At 42.1% G+C, this 21,942-nt stretch overlaps 6 non-coding genes across 6 annotated transcripts; 2 read left to right on the plus strand and 4 right to left on the minus strand.

The window, feature by feature from the left end:
• Nucleotides 1–6,881: 6,881 nt before the first annotated feature.
• On the minus strand, nucleotides 6,882–7,065 carry LOC140317130 (U2 spliceosomal RNA). Its single transcript, XR_011917474.1, has one exon. It is a non-coding gene; the product is annotated as a U2 spliceosomal RNA (small nuclear RNA).
• Nucleotides 7,066–7,371: 306 nt separating this feature from the next.
• On the minus strand, nucleotides 7,372–7,487 carry LOC140317194 (U5 spliceosomal RNA). The gene has a single exon (XR_011917528.1). It is a non-coding gene; the product is annotated as a U5 spliceosomal RNA (small nuclear RNA).
• An 8,995-nt stretch (nucleotides 7,488–16,482) lies between these two features.
• On the plus strand, nucleotides 16,483–16,596 carry LOC140317319 (U5 spliceosomal RNA). The gene has a single exon (XR_011917643.1). It is a non-coding gene; the product is annotated as a U5 spliceosomal RNA (small nuclear RNA).
• Nucleotides 16,597–16,904: 308 nt separating this feature from the next.
• On the plus strand, nucleotides 16,905–17,088 carry LOC140317085 (U2 spliceosomal RNA). The gene has a single exon (XR_011917432.1). It is a non-coding gene; the product is annotated as a U2 spliceosomal RNA (small nuclear RNA).
• Nucleotides 17,089–19,955: 2,867 nt separating this feature from the next.
• Nucleotides 19,956–20,146, minus strand: LOC140317022 (U2 spliceosomal RNA). Its single transcript, XR_011917375.1, has one exon. It is a non-coding gene; the product is annotated as a U2 spliceosomal RNA (small nuclear RNA).
• A 316-nt stretch (nucleotides 20,147–20,462) lies between these two features.
• Nucleotides 20,463–20,576, minus strand: LOC140317394 (U5 spliceosomal RNA). Its single transcript, XR_011917712.1, has one exon. It is a non-coding gene; the product is annotated as a U5 spliceosomal RNA (small nuclear RNA).
• Nucleotides 20,577–21,942: the final 1,366 nt, after the last annotated feature.

Here is a 21,942-nt window from a genome sequence, read left to right on the forward strand (position 1 = left end):
AGCGGAGTTGTTCAGCTAAGAGAAGGTGTGAAAGTCCGACCATGGTTTGTAAAAAGCGGGTAAGAAAAGGTTCGTATGCCCGAATATACACTATCAAAACCGGAAGCGTAGGTGTTCGGCTGCAAGAAGGTGTGAACGTCCGACCAAAGTTTGTGAAAAAGCAGTTAAGAAAGGGTTCGAATATCTAACCAAACATAATCAAAAGCGGGAGCAGAGCTGTTCGACTTTAAGTAGGTGTGAATGTCAGAGAATAATTTGCAAAAAGCTGATGAGAAAGGGTGAGAAATCCCGACTATACACCATCAAATGCGGTAGCGGAGTTGTTCGGCTGTGAGTAGGTGTGATTCTCCAACCATAATTGCTGAAAAATATGTTAGAAAAGGTAAGAATGCCGGTCCATACATCATCAAAAGCGGGAGAGGTGGTGTTCGGCTGCAAGTAGGTGTGAATGTCCATTAATAATTGCTTTAAAACATGAAAGAAAATTTTCGAATATCAAACCTTACATGATCATTAGCGGGAGAGGAGGTGTTCAGCTGCAAGAAGGTGTGAATATCCACCCATAATTACTGAAAAATGGGTAGGAAAAGATGCGAATGTCCAACCATAAATCATCAAAAGCAGGAGTGGAGTTGTTCAGCTACAAGAAGGTATGAAAGTACAACCATAGTTTGTAAAAAGCGGGTAAGAAAAGGTTAAAATACCCGACTGTACACAATCAATAGCGGGAGCGGATGTGTTCGGCTACAAGAAGGTGTGAAAGTCCGACCATGGTTTGTAAAAAGCGGGTAAGAAAAGGTGCGAATGTCCGACAATGTATGATCAAAAGAGAGAGCGGAGGTTTTCGGATACAAGAAGGTTTGAATGTCCCACCATAGTTTGTAAAACGCGGGTAAGAAAAGGTTCGAATGCCCGACTATACACAATCAATAGCGGGAGCGGATGTGTTCGGCTACAAGAAGGTGTGAAAGTCCGATCATGGTTTGTAAAAACCGGGAAGAAAAGGCTCGAAAGCCCGACCATACACCATCAAAAAGAAGGTTTGAATGTCCATCAATAATTGCTTTAAAACAAGAAAGTAAATTTTCGAATATCAAACCTTACATGATCATAAGCGGGAGAGGAGGTGTTCCGCTGTAAGACAGTGTGAATGTCCGACCATAGTTGGTAAAAAGCGGGTAAGAAAAGGTTAAAATACCCGACTGTACACAATCAATAGCGGGAGCGGAGTTGTTCGGCTACTAAAAGGTGTGAAAGTCCGACCCTGGTTTGTAAAAAGCGGGTAAGAAAAGGTTCGAATGCCCGAACATACACCATCAAAAGAGGGAGCGGAGGTGTTCCGCTGTAAGACGGTGTGAATGTCCGATCATAGTTGGTAAAAAGCGGGTAAGAAAAGGTTAAAATACCCGACTGTACACAATCAAAAGAGGGAGCGGAGTTGTTCAGCTAAGAGAAGGTGTGAAAGTTCGACCATGGTTTGTAAAAAGCGGGTAAGAAAAGGTTCGTATGCCCGAATATACACTATCAAAACCGGAAGCGTAGGTGTTCGGCTGCAAGAAGGTGTGAACGTCCGACCAAGGTTTGTAAAAAAGCAGTTAAGAAAAGGTTCGAATATCTAACCAAACATAATCAAAAGCGGGAGCAGAGCTGTTCGACTGCAAGTAGGTGTGAATGTCAGAGAATAATTTGAAAAAAGCTGATGAAAAAGGGTGAGAAATCCCGACTATACACCATCAAATGCGGTAGCGGAGTTGTTTGGCTGTGAGTAGGTGTGATTCTCCAACCATAATTGCTGAAAAATGTGTTAGAAAAGGTAAGAATGCCGGTCCATACATCATCAAAAGCGGGAGAGGTGGTGTTCGGCTCCAAGTAGGTGTGAATGTCCATTAATAATTGCTTTAAAACATGAAAGAAAATTTTCGAATATCAAACCTTACATGATCAAAAGCGGGAGCAGAGGTGTTCCGCTGTAAGACGGTGTGAATGTCCGACCATAGTTGGTAAAAAGCGGGTAAGAAAAGGTTAAAATACCCGACTGTACACAATCAATAGCGGGAGCGCAGTTGTTCGGCTACAAGAAGGTGTGAAAGTCACACCATGGTTTGTAAAAATCGGGAAGAAAAGGCTCGAAAGCCCGACTATACACCATCAAAAAGAAGGTTTGAATGTCCATCAATAATTGCTTTAAAATAAGAAAGTAAATTTTCGAATATCAAACCGTACATGATCATAAGCGGGAGAGGAGGTTTTCCGCTGTAAGACGGTGTGAATATCCGACCATAGTTGGTAAAAAGCGGGTAAGAAAATGTTAAAATACCCGACTGTACACAATCAATAGCGGGAGCGGAGTTGTTCGGCTACTAAAAGGTGTGAAAGTCCGAGCCTTTTCTTCCCGGTTTTTACAAACCATGATCGGACTTTCACACCTTCTTGTAGCCGAACACATCCGCTCCCGCTATTGATTGTGTATAGTCGGGCATTCGAACCTTTTCTTACCCGCGTTTTACAAACTATGGTGGGACATTCAAACCTTCTTGTATCCGAAAACCTCCGCTCTCTCTTTTGATCATACATTGTCGGACATTCGCACCTTTTCTTACCCGCTTTTTACAAACCATGGTCGGACTTTCACACCTTCTTGTAGCCGAACAACTCCGCTCCCGCTATTGATTGTGTACAGTCGGGTATTTTAACCTTTTCTTACCCGCTTTTTACCAACTATGGTCGGACATTCACACCGTCTTACAGCGGAACACCTCTGCTCCCGCTTTTGATGGTGTATAGTCGGGCATTCGAACCTTTTCTTACCCGCTTTTTACAAACTATGGTGGGACATTCAAACCTTCTTGTATCCGAAAACCTCCGCTCTTTCTTTTGATCATACATTGTCGGACATTCGCACCTTTTCTTACCCGCTTTTTACAAACCATGGTCGGACTTTCACATCTTCTTGTAGCCGAACACATCCGCTCCCGCTATTGATTGTGTACAGTCGGGCATTCAAACCTTTTCTTACCCGCTTTTTCCAAACTATGGTCGGCTATTCACAGCTTCCTCTCCACCATACTTGTATGGTGGAATATTCACACCCACTTGCATCCGAAGACCTCCGCCCAAAATTTTGTTGATATTTAGTCGGACATTCGCACCTTACCCGCTTTTGGAAAACTATGGCCTTCTTGCAGCCAAACACCTCTGATCTCGCTTTTGATGATGTAAGGTTGGGCATTCAGACCTTGCTTCACCTGCTTTTCACCAAATATAGTCGGACATTCACACCTTCTTGCAGCCGAACACTTCCGCTTTTAGTGTTCTATGAGGCATTCACATATTTTTTTTCACCGTATTTTATAGATTATGGTTGGAAATTCTCACCCACTCTCATCCGAAGACCTCTCCTCCCGCTTTTGTTAATATATAGTCGGGCATTCGAACCTTTTCTTACCCGCTTTTTACAAATTATAGTCGAACATTCACACCTACTTGTAGCTGAATACTTCCGCTCCACCTTTTAGGTATGTATGGTTGGCATTTGCACCTCTTTTTATACTGATTGCTGAAGATTAAGTTGTACTTTCTCAAACTACAACATTTTTTTAATTGTTGAAACTTGATTTGAAGTGGATAAATAAGGAGGACAAACAGTTTTAAGTCAGGCTGATAGAAGGAATTAATTTTATAGCAAAATCTGTATTTCGTCATATGTCGAGAGATGCTTATTGCTGAAGAAGTTCTTTCTCATTCTACAAAGTACAATGTTGTTTATCGTTGAAACTTGATTAGACATGAATAAATATGAAGGACAAAGCAGTCTTAACTTGGTTAGAGTTAAGGAATTCGTTTTATAGGAGAATCCGAATTCGTGCATAACTCGTAAAATAGAGCTTATTTTCGGATTCCTGAAGAATGAGTCTGGTTCTTTCTCATAATACAAAGTTTGTTGTTTATTGTTGAAACTTCATCAGAAGTGAAGAAATAAATGAATGCCTATCAACAAATGTGGGATCTAAACTCTAGTGCTTCCTCTAAAATAATTTCCTTTCTCAATTCAGAAATGTGTGTGTGTAAGTCACAACACCCGTGACACCAAAACGGCTTTCTTTTCTCTCTTTTCTCTACACTCTGCACTGTGAGCACACACACCAAATCAGAAAGGCTTTTTTCTCTCTTTTCTACATTATGGACTGTGGGGACACAAAACCGCTCTCTCTTTTTTTTTTTGATTGTGTGCCAGGGCGTTGTCTCTTGTATTAGATTATGCTTACGATACGAATGGGTTTATCAGTCACATCAGAATCCATACATACTGATCCTCCCGTAATAAAATGGTCGGATCTTATCAAACACACTTTGTTTCTTGTGACAATCAAGTCAGCGAAACAGCGTATACACGTCAAGACACTGAATCAAGTTTGCCACAAGAACTCATAAGTTTGGCAGTATTGCTCTGCCGTCAGCAATCATACACCCATTTTATTTTCGTGAGACATGTGCAGGCACCTGTTCATCTACTGTTCTATCACTATGAATTAGTTTATCTATTATCAATAAGGATACTTCTACAACTACTATCAAAGTATGTCCAGACCTAAAGAAATGAAGGAAGAGCTAGTTTCCCAAGAAATAACCTGTGTGTAATTTGTTTTGATAACTTAGAAAAACGAAAATGACATACCTACTTTCCTTTATGCTTTTAATGGTTCTCACCTTCTCAACACTAAATGTGAGAAGTGTGAAATCAAAGACAAGAGCCCAGAGTATTTTATCCTTTTTAGACTCCATAAAATCAGATGTGTTTTTAATACAAGAATGTGGACTACCTTTTTTAAAAAACCATAGACAATGGGAGGAAATGTGGCCCCATTTATCGATATGGAGTGGCTCAAATCAAAATAAAAATGATGGTGTGGCCATTCTAATTAAAAATCCGCATGTTCTGGTGAAAGGTAGCACAATGGTGAGAGACGGACGGGCACTTTTAGCACACTTGAATTTTATGGGTCAAGACTTTAACCTCTTAAATATTTATGGTTTCAATGGAAAAAATGAAAGGTTTGACCTTTTAGAAGATATACAGCTTTACATGCTAGGGCAAGTACCTTTAGTTGTAGGAGGGGATTTTAACTGTATCTTGAGCAGGAAAGATAGAAAAAGAGCAGGGGTAGATTTTAAAGTGGATAAGACTTCGATTTTACTTCAGGGCATATGCAGGGATTTTAAGCTTACTGACTGTTTTAAAACCATGCATCCCAGAGAGGAGGGCTTCACCTGGTTTAGTCATGATGGCACCAGAGCCTCTCGCATTGATTATTTCTTTACTAGAGATTGCCCACCCACTGATGTTAGATTAACCCCTGTTTTCTTTTCAGACCACCTTATGCTCTCCTGCACCCTTTCACCCCCTTCTGGTGTGACGGTAGGAAGTGGTCTGTGGAAACTCAACTGTTCCCTGTTGGAGGATGAAATCATAGTCAGTCAGTACAGGGAATGTTATAAAGAGTGGCAGACCCTTCAAGACCTCTACGAAACACATGAACAATGGTGGGAAATGGTGAAGGAAACGACCCAGACTTTTTTTAAACAGCAAGGTAAACGTAAAAAAAGGAAAGAGAATAGATGTATGATGGGACTACATAAACGCTTACAGCGCTACTTTAAACTAAATCAGTGTGGCATAGACTTTAAAGAAGAAATCAAAGATGTCAAAAAGGAAATGTCAGTTTTAGCAGAAATAAAGAGTAAAGGAATTTTTGTAAGAAGCAGGGAGCAGGAAATTGAGGAAGGTGAAAAAGAAAGAAAGTTATAAATAAAAAGGAGTGTATTCAAAATCTAAAAAGAGAAGATGGGTTTTTAACAAAATCCACACAAGAGATGATTGAAACTGTACATACCTTTTATAGTAACATGTACAAAGAGAAACCAGTGCACTTGGAAACATCGGCAGAAATCTTAAAATTCGTTGACAAAACCGTAAAAGAGAATGCACACTTGACACAGAATTTTACTGCTTTAGAGTTAAAAAAAATGCCTAACAGGTTTTAAGAGAAGTCGAGCTCCGGGTTTAGACGGGCTTCCTGCAGAATTCTATCTGACCTATTGGGACCTTTTATCATCAGACATTTTAGATGTTTTTAAAGATTTTGAAAAACTCGACCGACTGCCTGACAGTTTTAGAGTGGGAATAGTGACTCTACTTTATAAAAAAAATTATAAGACTGACCTAAAGAATTGGAGGCCCATCACACTTTTAAACTTTGACTGTAAACTTTTTAGCAAGGTTTTAGTGACACGGATGTCCTCTGTTTTAGAGGAGGTAATTCACCCAGACCAAGCTTGTGCCATCTCAGGGAGACAACTCACCGACAGCCTCGTACTGATTCGAGACATCATTGATTACGCTAGAGACAGAAACACCCGGCTTGTCATCTTAAATTTAGACTTTGATCGGGTCTCGCATCAATATCTCTTTCAGGTGTTGCAGCCATCGAAAAGGGCCCGATTGTTCCTACTTGGTGAGCTTTGCTTGGTTGAGACGCTTGCCCCACCCCCCCCCCCCCCCCCCCCACCCCCCCCCTGCTCCTCGGCTGACCAAGTAGAAACAATCTATTCGATGGCTGCCTTGTCTTTTACTCTGTGCAAAAGACAAGTCAGCCACAAACACCACGGGAACACCGTATTGAGGCTTTGTTCTGACCACTCATTCGGTGTCGCGTTTCTTTCAAGCAATTCTCCCGGTTAGCCCGCACTCGGCTCGCTCCCAGAGCCGTGTTAAAGTCCACTTCGCATTCACTCTCTTTTCTCAGCAGATTAAAAGAAAGTTTCATCTTGGGCTCCCTGAAACTTCCATCCTGCACCGCTGTTTGCTTTTTCACAAGAGCAGAGGAGAGCGCACCGTTCCCAGCGGCACTGCAGTACCGGGTCGAGGCTTGGAGTGAACGGAGCAAGCTACTTTTTCAACTCCTATTCTTAAAAATCCATTTAATATGTTGTCCTCGTATAGAGGACATATTAAACTGATAAGAACAGATACTACACTTGATCTTAGCCAAAAGGCCGAGAAGCGATAACTGTCCACTGTTTCAGGTCCGAGGGCCCTTGCTGGCACAATGCGCACTTGTAGCAGTGTTCTTTTTATGGCCATAGGTGGCCAGAGTGTCACGTTGCACCTCCGCCCACCCGCTGCACTGAGCACTCTTCAGCCCTTTTAAATGGTATAACTTTGCACTCCCGCATGCTCCAGCAAGCACCATTCAAGCAACAACTTTGCACTCCAGCTTCGAACATCGGCACAGTCGCAACAAGTAAGGCGACTCTACTCAGAGAAGTCACTCTGCAAAGTAGCAAGATTTCTTTTGCACAGACAGAAAGGGCTTCACCCGCAAAGGTAAAGCCTACCAATAATAGAAACAACTCATTAGTGCTGCTCTCCACGGAAGTCTTTAGTAAAAGGCGAAAGACTTGTACGTTATGAAGAGAAACCAGAGTACGATTATCCGTCACTGCGGGAGCAGGGCATCAGGCTAGTTGGTATAGCCACCTTCCCCATGGTGAGCTTTGCTTGGTTGAGACGCTTGCCCCCCCCCCCCTGCTCCTCGGCTGACCAAGTAGGAACAATCGGGCCCTATTCGATGGCTGCCTTGTCTTTTACTCTATGCAAAAGACAAGGCAGCAACAAAAACACCACGAGAATCCCGTATTGAGGCTTTGTTCTGACCGCTCATTCGGTGTCGCGTTTCTTTCAAGCAATTCTCCCGGTTAGCCGACACTCGGCTCGCTCCCATAGCCGTGTTAAAGTCTACTTCGCATTCACTCTCTTTTCTATGCAGACTCTTGGGATTTTATCTATAAAATGAATTCCTTCACTCAAACTATGTTAAAACTGCTTGTCGTTCATATTTACCATGTCTAGAAAGATTTAAACAAAAAAAACAACGTTGTACTTTGCAGTAAAAGAAAGAGCAAATCTAAAGTTTCAGGAATCCGAGAATAAGCTTACTTTCATGAGTGCTTCACGATTTCGGATTATGCTATAAAATGAATTCCTTCACTCAAATTAAATTAAAACTGCTAAACCGCTAATCTGTTACATGTAAGGCAGATGTCAAATTCACCGAAATAGGATCTAAGGGTATTCGGCCAATCGAGCTGTAGCAGCTTCGGTAAAAGAGTATAAGTTGAAGAATTTGTGAATAAAGGTGTGCGCACACATAGTGAGCTGTAGGAAAATAGGCAGGGAGCAATGCCGGCTGGGGTATATGTTCTTGTATGTTGTCTGACTGTTTGATTTTAATGTGTTGTGTAAGTGTCCTGTTGAATGTTTGGGCTTTGACACTTCACTGTGGTTGTTAACTGTGTGGTGTGTCCTGAAATGTTATATGTTTGGGCTGTGTGACATGCTTAATGCTTGTCAGTAGCTACCCACTTATTCATATATAGCAACTGACAACATAAGAAGTCTGGACATACTTTGATAGTAGTTGTAGAAGTATCCTTATTGATAATAGATAAACTAATTCATAGTGATAGAACAGTAGATGAACAGGTGCCTGCACATGTCTCACGAAAATAAAATGGGTGTATGATTGCTGACGGCAGAGCAATACTGCCAAACTTATGAGTTCTTGTGGCAAACTTGATTCAGTGTCTTGACGTGTATACGCTGTTTCGCTGACTTGATTGTCACAAGAAACAAAGTGTGTTTGATAAGATCCGACCATTTTATTACGGGAGGATCAGTATGTACACACACATTTCTGAATTGAGAAAAGAAATTATTTTAGAGGAAGCAGTAGAGTTTAGATCCCACATTTGTTGATAGGCATTCATTTATTTCTTCACTTCTGATGAAGTTTCAACAATAAACAACAAACTTTGTATTATGAGAAAGAACCAGACTCATTCTTCAGGAATCCGAAAATAAGCACGAATTCGGATTCTCCTATAAAACGAATTAATTAACTCAAACCAAGTTAAGACTGCTTTGTCCTTCATATTTATTCATGTCTAATCAAGTTTCAACGATAAACAACGTTGTACTTTGTAGAATGAGAAAGAACTTCTTCAGCAATAAGCATCTCTCGACATATGACGAAATACAGATTTTGCTATAAAATAAATTTCTTCTATCAGCGTGACTTAAAACTGTTTGTCCTCCTTATTTATCCACTTCAAATCAAGTTTCAACAATTAAAAAAAAATTGTAGTTTGAGAAAGAACAACTTAATCTTCAGCAATCAGTATAAAAAGAGGGTAACAAAAGGTGCAAATGCCAACCATACATCACTAAAAGGTGGGGCGGAAGTATTCAGCTGCAAGTAGGTGTGAATGTTCGACCATAATTTGTAAAAAGTGGGTAAGAAAAGGTTCGAATGCCCGACTAAATATTAACAAAAGCGGGAGGAGAGGTCTTCGGATGAGAGTGGGTGAGAATTTCCTACCATACAAGTATGGTGGAGAGGAAGCTGTGATTGAACGACAATAGTAAAAAGCAGGTGAGAAAAGGTGCGAATGTCAAAACATACATGATCAAAACAGGGAGCGGAGGTGTTTGGCTGCAAGAAGGTGTGAATATCCACCCATAATTACTGAAAAATGGGTAAGAAAAGGTGCGAATGCCCAACCATACATCATCAAAAGCAGGAGTGGATGTGTTCGGCTACAAGAAGGTTTGAATGTCCAACCATAGTTTTTAAAAAGCGGGTAAGAACAGGTTTGTATGCCCGACTGTACACAATCAAAAGAGGGAGCGGAGTTGTTCAGCTACAAGAAGGTGTGAAAGTCTGACCATGGTTTGTAAAAAGCGGGTAAGAACAGGTTCGTATGCCCGAATATACACCATCAAATGCTGGAGCGGAGGTGTTCGGCTGTGAGTAGGTGTGAATCTCCAACCATAATTGCTGAAAAATGTGTTAGAAAAGGTAAGAATGCCGGTCCATACATCATCAAAAGCGGGAGAGGTGGTGTTCGGCTGCAAGTAGGTGTGAATGTCCAGCCATAATTACTCACAAATGGGTAAGAAAAGGTAGTATTGCCAGACCATACATGATCAAAACAGGGAGTGGAGGTGGTTAAGCTGCAAGAAGGTGTTAATGTCCGACTAAAGTTTGTAAAAAGCGGGTAAGAAAAGGTGCGAATGCCCGACAATGTATGATCAAAAGAGGGAGCGGAGGTTTTCAGCTGAAAGAAGGTCTGAATATCCAACCATAATTTGTAAAATCCGGGGAAGAAAAGGCTCGAAAGCCCGACTATACACCATCAAAAGCTGAAGCGGAGGTGTTCAGCTGCAAGAAGGTCTGAATGTCCATCAATAATTGCTAGAAAACATGAAAGAGAATTTTCGAATATCAAACCGCACATGATAATAAGCGGGAGAGGAGGTGTTCAGCTGCAAGAAGGTGTGAATGTCCACCCATAATTACTGAAAAATGGGTAAGAATAGGTGCGAATTCCCAACCATACATCATCAAATGCACGAGTGGATGTGTTCGGCTACAAGAAGGTTTGAATGTCCGACCATAGTTTGTAAAAAGCGGGTAAGAAAAGGTTCGAATGCCCAAACATGCACCATCAAAAGAGGGAGCGGAGGTGTTCCGCTGTAAGAAGGTGTGAATGTCCGACCATAGTTGGTAAAAAGCGGGTAAGAAAAGGTTAAAATACCCGACTGTACACAATCAATAGCGGGAGCGGAGTTGTTCGGCTACTAAAAGGTGTGAAAGTCCGACCCTGGTTTTAAAAAGCGGGTAAGAAAAGGTTCGAATGCCCGAACATACACCATCAAAAGAGGTAGCGGAGGTTTTCCGCTGTAAGACGGTGTGAATGTCCGATCATAGTTGGTAAAAAGCGGGTAAGAAAAGGTTAAAATACCCGACTGTACACAATCAAAAGAGGGAGCGGAGTTGTTCAGCTAAGAGAAGGTGTGAAAGTCCGACCATGGTTTGTAAAAAGCGGGTAAGAAAAGGTTCGTATGCCCGAATATACACTATCAAAACCGGAAGCGTAGGTGTTCGGCTGCAAGAAGGTGTGAACGTCCGACCAAAGTTTGTGAAAAAGCAGTTAAGAAAGGGTTCGAATATCTAACCAAACATAATCAAAAGCGGGAGCAGAGCTGTTCGACTTTAAGTAGGTGTGAATGTCAGAGAATAATTTGCAAAAAGCTGATGAGAAAGGGTGAGAAATCCCGACTATACACCATCAAATGCGGTAGCGGAGTTGTTCGGCTGTGAGTAGGTGTGATTCTCCAACCATAATTGCTGAAAAATATGTTAAAGGTAAGAATGCCGGTCCATACATCATCAAAAGCGGGAGAGGTGGTGTTCGGCTGCAAGTAGGTGTGAATGTCCATTAATAATTGCTTTAAAACATGAAAGAAAATTTTCGAATATCAAACCTTACATGATCATTAGCGGGAGAGGAGGTGTTCAGCTGCAAGAAGGTGTGAATATCCACCCATAATTACTGAAAAATGGGTAGGAAAAGATGCGAATGTCCAACCATAAATCATCAAAAGCAGGAGTGGAGTTGTTCAGCTACAAGAAGGTATGAAAGTACAACCATAGTTTGTAAAAAGCGGGTAAGAAAAGGTTAAAATACCCGACTGTACACAATCAATAGCGGGAGCGGATGTGTTCGGCTACAAGAAGGTGTGAAAGTCCGACCATGGTTTGTAAAAAGCGGGTAAGAAAAGGTGCGAATGTCCGACAATGTATGATCAAAAGAGAGAGCGGAGGTTTTCGGATACAAGAAGGTTTGAATGTCCCACCATAGTTTGTAAAACGCGGGTAAGAAAAGGTTCGAATGCCCGACTATACACAATCAATAGCGGGAGCGGATGTGTTCGGCTACAAGAAGGTGTGAAAGTCCGATCATGGTTTGTAAAAACCGGGAAGAAAAGGCTCGAAAGCCCGACCATACACCATCAAAAAGAAGGTTTGAATGTCCATCAATAATTGCTTTAAAACAAGAAAGTAAATTTTCGAATATCAAACCTTACATGATCATAAGCGGGAGAGGAGGTGTTCCGCTGTAAGACAGTGTGAATGTCCGACCATAGTTGGTAAAAAGCGGGTAAGAAAAGGTTAAAATACCCGACTGTACACAATCAATAGCGGGAGCGGAGTTGTTCGGCTACTAAAAGGTGTGAAAGTCCGACCCTGGTTTGTAAAAAGCGGGTAAGAAAAGGTTCGAATGCCCGAACATACACCATCAAAAGAGGGAGCGGAGGTGTTCCGCTGTAAGACGGTGTGAATGTCCGATCATAGTTGGTAAAAAGCGGGTAAGAAAAGGTTAAAATACCCGACTGTACACAATCAAAAGAGGGAGCGGAGTTGTTCAGCTAAGAGAAGGTGTGAAAGTTCGACCATGGTTTGTAAAAAGCGGGTAAGAAAAGGTTCGTATGCCCGAATATACACTATCAAAACCGGAAGCGTAGGTGTTCGGCTGCAAGAAGGTGTGAACGTCCGACCAAGGTTTGTAAAAAAGCAGTTAAGAAAAGGTTCGAATATCTAACCAAACATAATCAAAAGCGGGAGCAGAGCTGTTCGACTGCAAGTAGGTGTGAATGTCAGAGAATAATTTGAAAAAAGCTGATGAAAAAGGGTGAGAAATCCCGACTATACACCATCAAATGCGGTAGCGGAGTTGTTCGGCTGTGAGTAGGTGTGATTCTCCAACCATAATTGCTGAAAAATGTGTTAGAAAAGGTAAGAATGCCGGTCCATACATCATCAAAAGCGGGAGAGGTGGTGTTCGGCTCCAAGTAGGTGTGAATGTCCATTAATAATTGCTTTAAAACATGAAAGAAAATTTTCGAATATCAAACCTTACATGATCAAAAGCGGGAGCAGAGGTGTTCCGCTGTAAGACGGTGTGAATGTCCGACCATAGTTGGTAAAAAGCGGGTAAGAAAAGGTTAAAATACCCGACTGTACACAATCAATAGCGGGAGCGCAGTTGTTCGGCTACAAGAAGGTGTGAAAGTCACACCATGGTTTGTAAAAATCGGGAAGAAAAGGCTCGAAAGCCCGACTATACACCATCAAAAAGAAGGTTTGAATGTCCATCAATAATTGCTTTAAAATAAGAAAGTAAATTTTCGAATATCAAACCGTACATGATCATAAGCGGGAGAGGAGGTGTTCCGCTGTAAGACGGTGTGAATATCCGACCATAGTTGGTAAAAAGCGGGTAAGAAAATGTTAAAATACCCGACTGTACACAATCAATAGCGGGAGCGGAGTTGTTCGGCTACTAAAAGGTGTGAAAGTCCGAGCCTTTTCTTCCCGGTTTTTACAAACCATGATCGGACTTTCACACCTTCTTGTAGCCGAACACATCCGCTCCCGCTATTGATTGTGTATAGTCGGGCATTCGAACCTTTTCTTACCCGCGTTTTACAAACTATGGTGGGACATTCAAACCTTCTTGTATCCGAAAACCTCCGCTCTCTCTTTTGATCATACATTGTCGGACATTCGCACCTTTTCTTACCCGCTTTTTACAAACCATGGTCGGACTTTCACACCTTCTTGTAGCCGAACAACTCCGCTCCCGCTATTGATTGTGTACAGTCGGGTATTTTAACCTTTTCTTACCCGCTTTTTACCAACTATGGTCGGACATTCACACCGTCTTACAGCGGAACACCTCTGCTCCCGCTTTTGATGGTGTATAGTCGGGCATTCGAACCTTTTCTTACCCGCTTTTTACAAACTATGGTGGGACATTCAAACCTTCTTGTATCCGAAAACCTCCGCTCTTTCTTTTGATCATACATTGTCGGACATTCGCACCTTTTCTTACCCGCTTTTTACAAACCATGGTCGGACTTTCACATCTTCTTGTAGCCGAACACATCCGCTCCCGCTATTGATTGTGTACAGTCGGGTATTTTAACCTTTTCTTACCCGCTTTTTACCAACTATGGTCGGACATTCACACCTTCGTACAGCGGAACACCTCCCCTCCCTCTTTTGATGGTGTATGTTCGGGCATTCAAACCTTTTCTTACCCGCTTTTTCCAAACTATGGTCGGCTATTCACAGCTTCCTCTCCACCATACTTGTATGGTGGAATATTCACACCCACTTGCATCCGAAGACCTCCGCCCAAAATTTTGTTGATATTTAGTCGGACATTCGCACCTTACCCGCTTTTGGAAAACTATGGCCTTCTTGCAGCCAAACACCTCTGATCTCGCTTTTGATGATGTAAGGTTGGGCATTCAGACCTTGCTTCACCTGCTTTTCACCAAATATAGTCGGACATTCACACCTTCTTGCAGCCGAACACTTCCGCTTTTAGTGTTCTATGAGGCATTCACATATTTTTTTTCACCGTATTTTATAGATTATGGTTGGAAATTCTCACCCACTCTCATCCGAAGACCTCTCCTCCCGCTTTTGTTAATATATAGTCGGGCATTCGAACCTTTTCTTACCCGCTTTTTACAAATTATAGTCGAACATTCACACCTACTTGTAGCTGAATACTTCCGCTCCACCTTTTAGGTATGTATGGTTGGCATTTGCACCTCTTTTTATACTGATTGCTGAAGATTAAGTTGTACTTTCTCAAACTACAACATTTTTTTAATTGTTGAAACTTGATTTGAAGTGGATAAATAAGGAGGACAAACAGTTTTAAGTCAGGCTGATAGAAGGAATTAATTTTATAGCAAAATCTGTATTTCGTCATATGTCGAGAGATGCTTATTGCTGAAGAAGTTCTTTCTCATTCTACAAAGTACAATGTTGTTTATCGTTGAAACTTGATTAGACATGAATAAATATGAAGGACAAAGCAGTCTTAACTTGGTTAGAGTTAAGGAATTCGTTTTATAGGAGAATCCGAATTCGTGCATAACTCGTAAAATAGAGCTTATTTTCGGATTCCTGAAGAATGAGTCTGGTTCTTTCTCATAATACAAAGTTTGTTGTTTATTGTTGAAACTTCATCAGAAGTGAAGAAATAAATGAATGCCTATCAACAAATGTGGGATCTAAACTCTAGTGCTTCCTCTAAAATAATTTCCTTTCTCAATTCAGAAATGTGTGTGTGTAAGTCACAACACCCGTGACACCAAAACGGCTTTCTTTTCTCTCTTTTCTCTACACTCTGCACTGTGAGCACACACACCAAATCAGAAAGGCTTTTTTCTCTCTTTTCTACATTATGGACTGTGGGGACACAAAACCGCTCTCTCTTTTTTTTTTTGATTGTGTGCCAGGGCGTTGTCTCACGTATTAGATTATGCTTACGATACGAATGGGTTTATCAGTCACATCAGAATCCATACATACTGATCCTCCCGTAATAAAATGGTCGGATCTTATCAAACACACTTTGTTTCTTGTGACAATCAAGTCAGCGAAACAGCGTATACACGTCAAGACACTGAATCAAGTTTGCCACAAGAACTCATAAGTTTGGCAGTATTGCTCTGCCGTCAGCAATCATACACCCATTTTATTTTCGTGAGACATGTGCAGGCACCTGTTCATCTACTGTTCTATCACTATGAATTAGTTTATCTATTATCAATAAGGATACTTCTACAACTACTATCAAAGTATGTCCAGACTTCTTATGTTGTCAGTTGCTATATATGAATAAGTGGGTAGCTACTGACAAGCATTAAGCATGTCACACAGCCCAAACATATAACATTTCAGGACACACCACACAGTTAACAACCACCGTGAAGTGTCAAAGCCCAAACATGTAACATTCAACAGGACACTTACACAACACATTCAAATCAAACAGTCAGACAACATACAAGAACATATACCCCAGCCGGCATTGCTCCCTGCCTATTTTCCTACAGCTCACTATGTGTGCGCACACCTTTATTCACAAACTCTTCAACTTATACTCTTTTACCAAAGCTGCTACAGCTCGATTGGCCGAATACCCTTAGATCCTATTTCGGTGAATTTGACATCTGCCTTACATGTAACAGATTAGCGGTTTAGCAGTTTTAATTTAGTTTGAGTGAAGGAATTCATTTTATAGCAAAATCCGAAATCGTGAAGAACTCATGAAAGTAAGCTTATTCTCGGATTCCTGAAACTTTAGATTTGCTCTTTCTTTTACTGCAAAGTACAACGTTGTTTTTTTTTTGTTTAAATCTTTCTAGACATGGTAAATATGAAGGACAAAGCAGTTTTAACATAGTTTGAGTGAAGGAATTCATTTTATAGATAAAATCCCAAGAGTCTGCTGAGGAAAGAGAGTGAATGCGAAGTAGACTCTAACACGGCTCTGGGAGCGAGCCGAGTGTGGGCTAACCGGGAGAATTGCTTGAAAGAAACGCGACACCGAATGAGCGGTCAGAACAAAGCCTCAATACGGTGTTCCCGTGGTGTTTTTGTTGCTGCCTTGTCGATTGCACAGGGGCAAGCGTTTCAACCAAGCAACGCTCACCATGGGGAAGGTGGCTATGGCAACTAGCCTGATGCCCTGCTCCCGCAGTGACGGATAATCGTACTCTGGTTTCTCTTCATAACATACAAGTCTTTCGCCTTTTACTAAAGACTTTCGTGGAGAGCAGCACTAATGAGTTGTTTCTATTTTTGGCAGGCTTTACCTTTGCGGGTGAAGCCCTTTCTGTCTGTGCAAAAGAAATCTTGTTACTGTGCAGAGTGACTTCTCTGAGTAGAGTCGCCTTACTTGTTGCGATTGTGCCGATGTTCGAAGCTGGAGTGCAAAGTTGTTGCTTGAATGGTGCTTGCTGGAGCATGCGGGAGTGCAAAGTTATACCATTTAAAAGGGCTGAAGAGTGCTCAGTGCAGCGGGTGGGCGGAGGTGCAACGTGACACTCTGGCCACCTATGGCCATAAAAAGAACACTGCTACAAGTGCGCATTGTGCCAGCAAGGGCCCTCGGACCTGAAACAGTGGACAGTTATCGCTTCTCGGCCTTTTGGCTAAGATCAAGTGTAGTATCTGTTCTTATCAGTTTAATGTGTCCTCTATACGAGGACTACATATTAAATGGATTTTTAAGAATAGGAGTTGAAAAAGAAGCTTGCTCCGTTCACTCCAAGCATCGACCCAGTACTGCAGTGCCGCTGGGAACGGTGCGCTCTTCCCTGCTCTTGTGAAAAAGCAAACAGCGGTGCAGGATGGAAGTTTCAGGGAGCCCAAGATGAAACTTTCTTTTAATCTGCTGAGAAAAGAGAGTGAATGCGAAGTAGACTTTAACACAGCTCTGGAAGCGAGCCGAGTGTGGGCTAACCGGGAGAATTGCTTGAAAGAAACGCCACACCGAATGAGTGGTCAGACCAAAGCCTCAATACGGTGTTCCCGTGGTGTTTGTGGCTGCCTTGTCTTTTGCACAGAGTAAAAGACAAGGCAGCCATCGAATAGGGCCCGATTGTTCCTACTTGGTCAGCCGAGGAGCAAGGGGGGGGACTAAGCGTTTCAACCAAGCAAATCTCACCATGTAGGAACAATCGGGCCCTATTCGATTGCTGCAACACCTGAAAGAGATATTGATGCGAGACCCGATCAAAAGCTTTTTCAAAGTCTAAATTTAAGATGACAAGCCGGGTGTTTCTGTCTCTAGCGTAATCAATGATGTCTCGAATCAGTACGAGGCTGTCGGTGAGTTGTCTCTCTGAGATGGCACAAGCCTGGTCTGGGTGAATTACCTCCTCTAAAACAGAGGACATCCGTGTCGTTAAAACCTTGCTAAAAAGTTTACAGTCAAAGTTTAAAAGAGTGATGGGCCTCCAATTCTTTAGGTCAGTCTTATCATTTTTATCAGAAGTGAAGAAATAAATGAATGCCTATCAACAAATGTTGGATCTAAACTCTAGTGCTTCCTCTAAAATAATTTCCTTTCTCAATTTAGAAATGTGTGTGTGTAAGTCACAACACCCGTGACACCAAAACGGCTTTCTTTTCTCTACACTCTGCACTGTGAGCACACACACCAAATCAGAAAGGCTTTTTTCTCTCTTTTCTACATTATGGACTGTGGGGACACAAAACCGCTCTCTCTTTTTTTTTTATCGTGTGCCAGGGCGTTGTCTCACGTATTAGATTGTGCTTAAGATACGAATGGGTTTTATCAGTCACATCAGAATCCATACATACTGATCCTCCCGTAATAAAATGGTCGGATCTTATCAAACACACTTTGTTTCTTGTGACAATCAAGTCAGCGAAACAGCGTATACACGTCAAGACACTGAATCAAGTTTGCCACAAGAACTCATAAGTTTGGCAGTATTGCTCTGCCGTCAGCAATCATACATCCATTTTATTTTCGTGAGACATGTGCAGGCACCTGTTCATCTACTGTTCTATCACTATGAATTAGTTTATCTATTATCAATAAGGATACTTCTACAACTACTCTATCAAAGTATGTCCGGACTTCTTACGTTGTCAGTTGCTATATATGAATAAGTGGGTAGCTACTGAGAAGCATTAAGCATGTCACACAGCCCAAACATATAACATTTCAGGACACACCACACAGTTAACAACCACAGTGAAGCGTGTCAAAGCCCAAACATGTAACATTCAACAGGACACTTACACAACACATTCAAATCAAACAGTCAGACAACATACAAGAACATATACCCCAGCCGGCATTGCTCCCTGCCTATTTTCCTACAGCTCACTATGTGTGCGCACACCTTTATTCACAAACTCTTCAACTTATACTCTTTTACCGAAGCTGCTACAGCTCGATTGGCCGAATACCGAATAATCCTAATTCGGTGATTTGACATCTGCCTTACATGTAACAGATTAGCGGTTTAGCAGTTTTAATTTAGTTTGAGTGAAGGAATTAATTTTATAGCAAAATCCGAAATCGTGAAGAACTCATGAAAGTAAGCTTATTCTCGGATTCCTGAAACTTTAGAATTGCTATTTCTTTTACTGCAAAGTACAACGTTGGTTTTTTTGTTTAAATCTTTCAAGACATGGTAAATATGAAGGACAAAGCAGTTTTAACATAGTTTGAGTGAAGGAATTCATTTTATTGATAAAATCCCAAGAGTCTGCTGAGAAAAGAGAGTGAATGCGAAGTAGACTTTAACACGGCTCTGGGAGCGAGCCGAGTGCGGCCTAACCGGGAGAATTGCTTGAAAGAAACGCGACACCGAATGAGCGATCAGAACAAAGCCTCAATACGGTTTTCCCGTGGGGTTTTTGTTGCTGCCTTGTCTTTTGCACAGAGTAAAAGACAAGGCAGCCATCGAATAGGGCCCGATTGTTCCTACTTGGTCAGCCGAGGAGCAAGGGGGGGGAGCAAGCGTCTCAACCAAGCAAATCTCACCAAGTAGGAACAATCGGGCCCTATTCGATGGCTGCAACACCTGAAAGAGATATTGATGCGAGACCCGATCAAAAGCTTTTTCAAAGTCTAAATTTAAGATGACAAGCCGGGTGTTTCTGTCTCTAGCGTAATCAATGATGTCTCGAATCAGTACGAGGCTGTCGGTGAGTTGTCTCTCTGAGATGGCACAAGGCTGGTCTGGGTTCTGCAGCGACCATATTCTGGGAGCTACTGTACCCCCAGAAGGTACCCATCCCGCCCCACCCCACCCCACTCAACCCAACCCCACTCCGGAGGACCTCTACAAAAAACAAACAAACAACAACAAAAAACAAACAAACAAACCACCCGGTCACACCAGTCGCAGCAGCCCGGGCCTGAGACCCACCATCACCCAGGCCCCCCCAGGCCCCCCCTCAACAGGTGCGCTCTTGTGAAAAAGCAAACAGCGGCAGCAACAAAAACACAACGGGAACACCGTATTGAGGCTTTGTTCTGACCGCTCATTTGGTATGGCGTTTCTTTCAAGCAATTCTCCCGGTTAGCCGACACTCGGCTCGCTCCCATAGCCGGGTTAAAGTCTACTTCGCATTCACTCTCTTTTCTCAGCAGACTAAAAGAAAGTTTCGTCTTGGGCTTTGCTTTTTCACAAGAGTAGAGAAGAGCGCACCGTTCCCAGCGGCACTGCAGTACGGGTTCAATGCTTGGAGTGAACGGAGCAAGCTACTTTTTCAACTCCTATTGCTAAAAATCCATTTAATATGTAGTCCTCGTATAGAGGACATATCAGATATTAAACTGATAAGAACAGATACTACACTTGATCTTAGCCAAAAGGCCGAGAAGCGACAACTGTCCACTGGTTCACGTCCGAGGGCCCTTCCTGGCACAATGCGCACTTGTCCGCTAACACCCCTGTTCTTTTTATGGCCATAGGTGGCCAGAGTGTCACTTTGCACCTCCGCCCACCCACTGCACTGAGCACTCTTCAGCCCTTTTAAATGGTATAACTTTGCACTCCCGCACGCTCCAGCAAGCACCATTCAAGCAACAACTTTGCACTCCAGCTTCGAACATCGGCACAGTCGCAACAAGTAAGGCGACTCTACTCAGAGAAGTCACTCTGCACAGTAACAAGATTTCTTTTGCACAGACAGAAAGGGCTTCACCCGCAAAGGTAAAGCCTGCCAAAAATAGAAACAACTCATTAGTGCTGCTCTCCACAGAAGTCTTTAGTAAAAGGTGAAAGACTTGTACGTTATGAAGAGAAACCAGAGTACGATTATCCGTCACTGCGGGAGCAGGGCATCAGGCTAGTTGGCATAGCCACCTTCCCCATGGTGAGCTTTGCTTGGTTGAAACGCTTGCTCCCCCCCCCTCCTTGCTCCTCGGCTGACCAAGTAGGAACAATCGGGCCCTATTCGATGGCTGCCTTGTCTTTTACTCTGTGCAAAAGACAAGGCAGCAACAAAAACACCACGGGAAAACCGTATTGAGGCTTTGTTCTGACCGCTCATTCGGTGTCGCGTTTCTTTCAAGCAATTCTCCCGGTTAGCCCGCACTCGGCTCGCTCCCAGAGCCGTGTTAAAGTCTACTTCGCATTCACTCTCTTTTCTCAGCAGACTCTTGGGATTTTATCAATAAAATGAATTCCTTCACTCAAACTATGTTAAAACTGCTTTGTCCTTCATATTTACCATGTCTTGAACGATTTAAACAAAAAAACCAACGTTGTACTTTGCAGTAAAAGAAATAGCAAATCTAAAGTTTCAGGAATCCGAGAATAAGCTTACTTTCATGAGTTCTTCACGATTTCGGATTTTGCTATAAAATGAATTCCTTCGCTCAAACTAAATTAAAACTGCTAAACCGCTAATCTGTTACATGTAAGGCAGATGTCAAATTCACCGAATTAGGATTATTCGGTATTCGGCCAATCGAGCTGTAGCAGCTTCGGTAAAACAGTATAAGTTGAAGAGTTTCTGAATAAAGGTGTGCGCACACATAGTGAGCTGTAGGAAAATAGGCAGGGAGCAATGCCGGCTGGGGTATATGTTCTTGTATGTTGTCTGACTGTTTGATTTGAATGTGTTGTGTAAGTGTCCTGTTGAATGTTACATGTTTGGGCTTTGACACGCTTCACTGTGGTTGTTAACTGTGTGGTGTGTCCTGAAATGTTATATGTTTGGGCTGTGTGACATGCTTAATGCTTCTCAGTAGCTACCCACTTATTCATATATAGCAACTGACAACGTAAGAAGTCCGGACATACTTTGATAGAGTAGTTGTAGAAGTATCCTTATTGATAATAGATAAACTAATTCATAGTGATAGAACAGTAGATGAACAGGTGCCTGCACATGTCTCACGAAAATAAAATGGATGTATGATTGCTGACGGCAGAGCAATACTGCCAAACTTATGAGTTCTTGTGGCAAACTTGATTCAGTGTCTTGACGTGTATACGCTGTTTCGCTGACTTGATTGTCACAAGAAACAAAGTGTGTTTGATAAGATTCGACCATTTTATTACGGGAGGATCAGTATGTATGGATTCTGATGTGACTGATAAACCCATTCGTATCTTAAGCACAATCTAATACGTGAGACAACGCCCTGGCACATGATAAAAAAAAAAGAGAGAGC

The sequence above is a fragment of the Leuresthes tenuis genome, unplaced genomic scaffold (genome assembly GCF_036924035.1).
Source record: "Leuresthes tenuis unplaced genomic scaffold, fLeuTen1.0.hap1 SCAF_10, whole genome shotgun sequence".
NCBI lineage: Eukaryota > Metazoa > Chordata > Actinopteri > Atheriniformes > Atherinopsidae > Leuresthes > Leuresthes tenuis.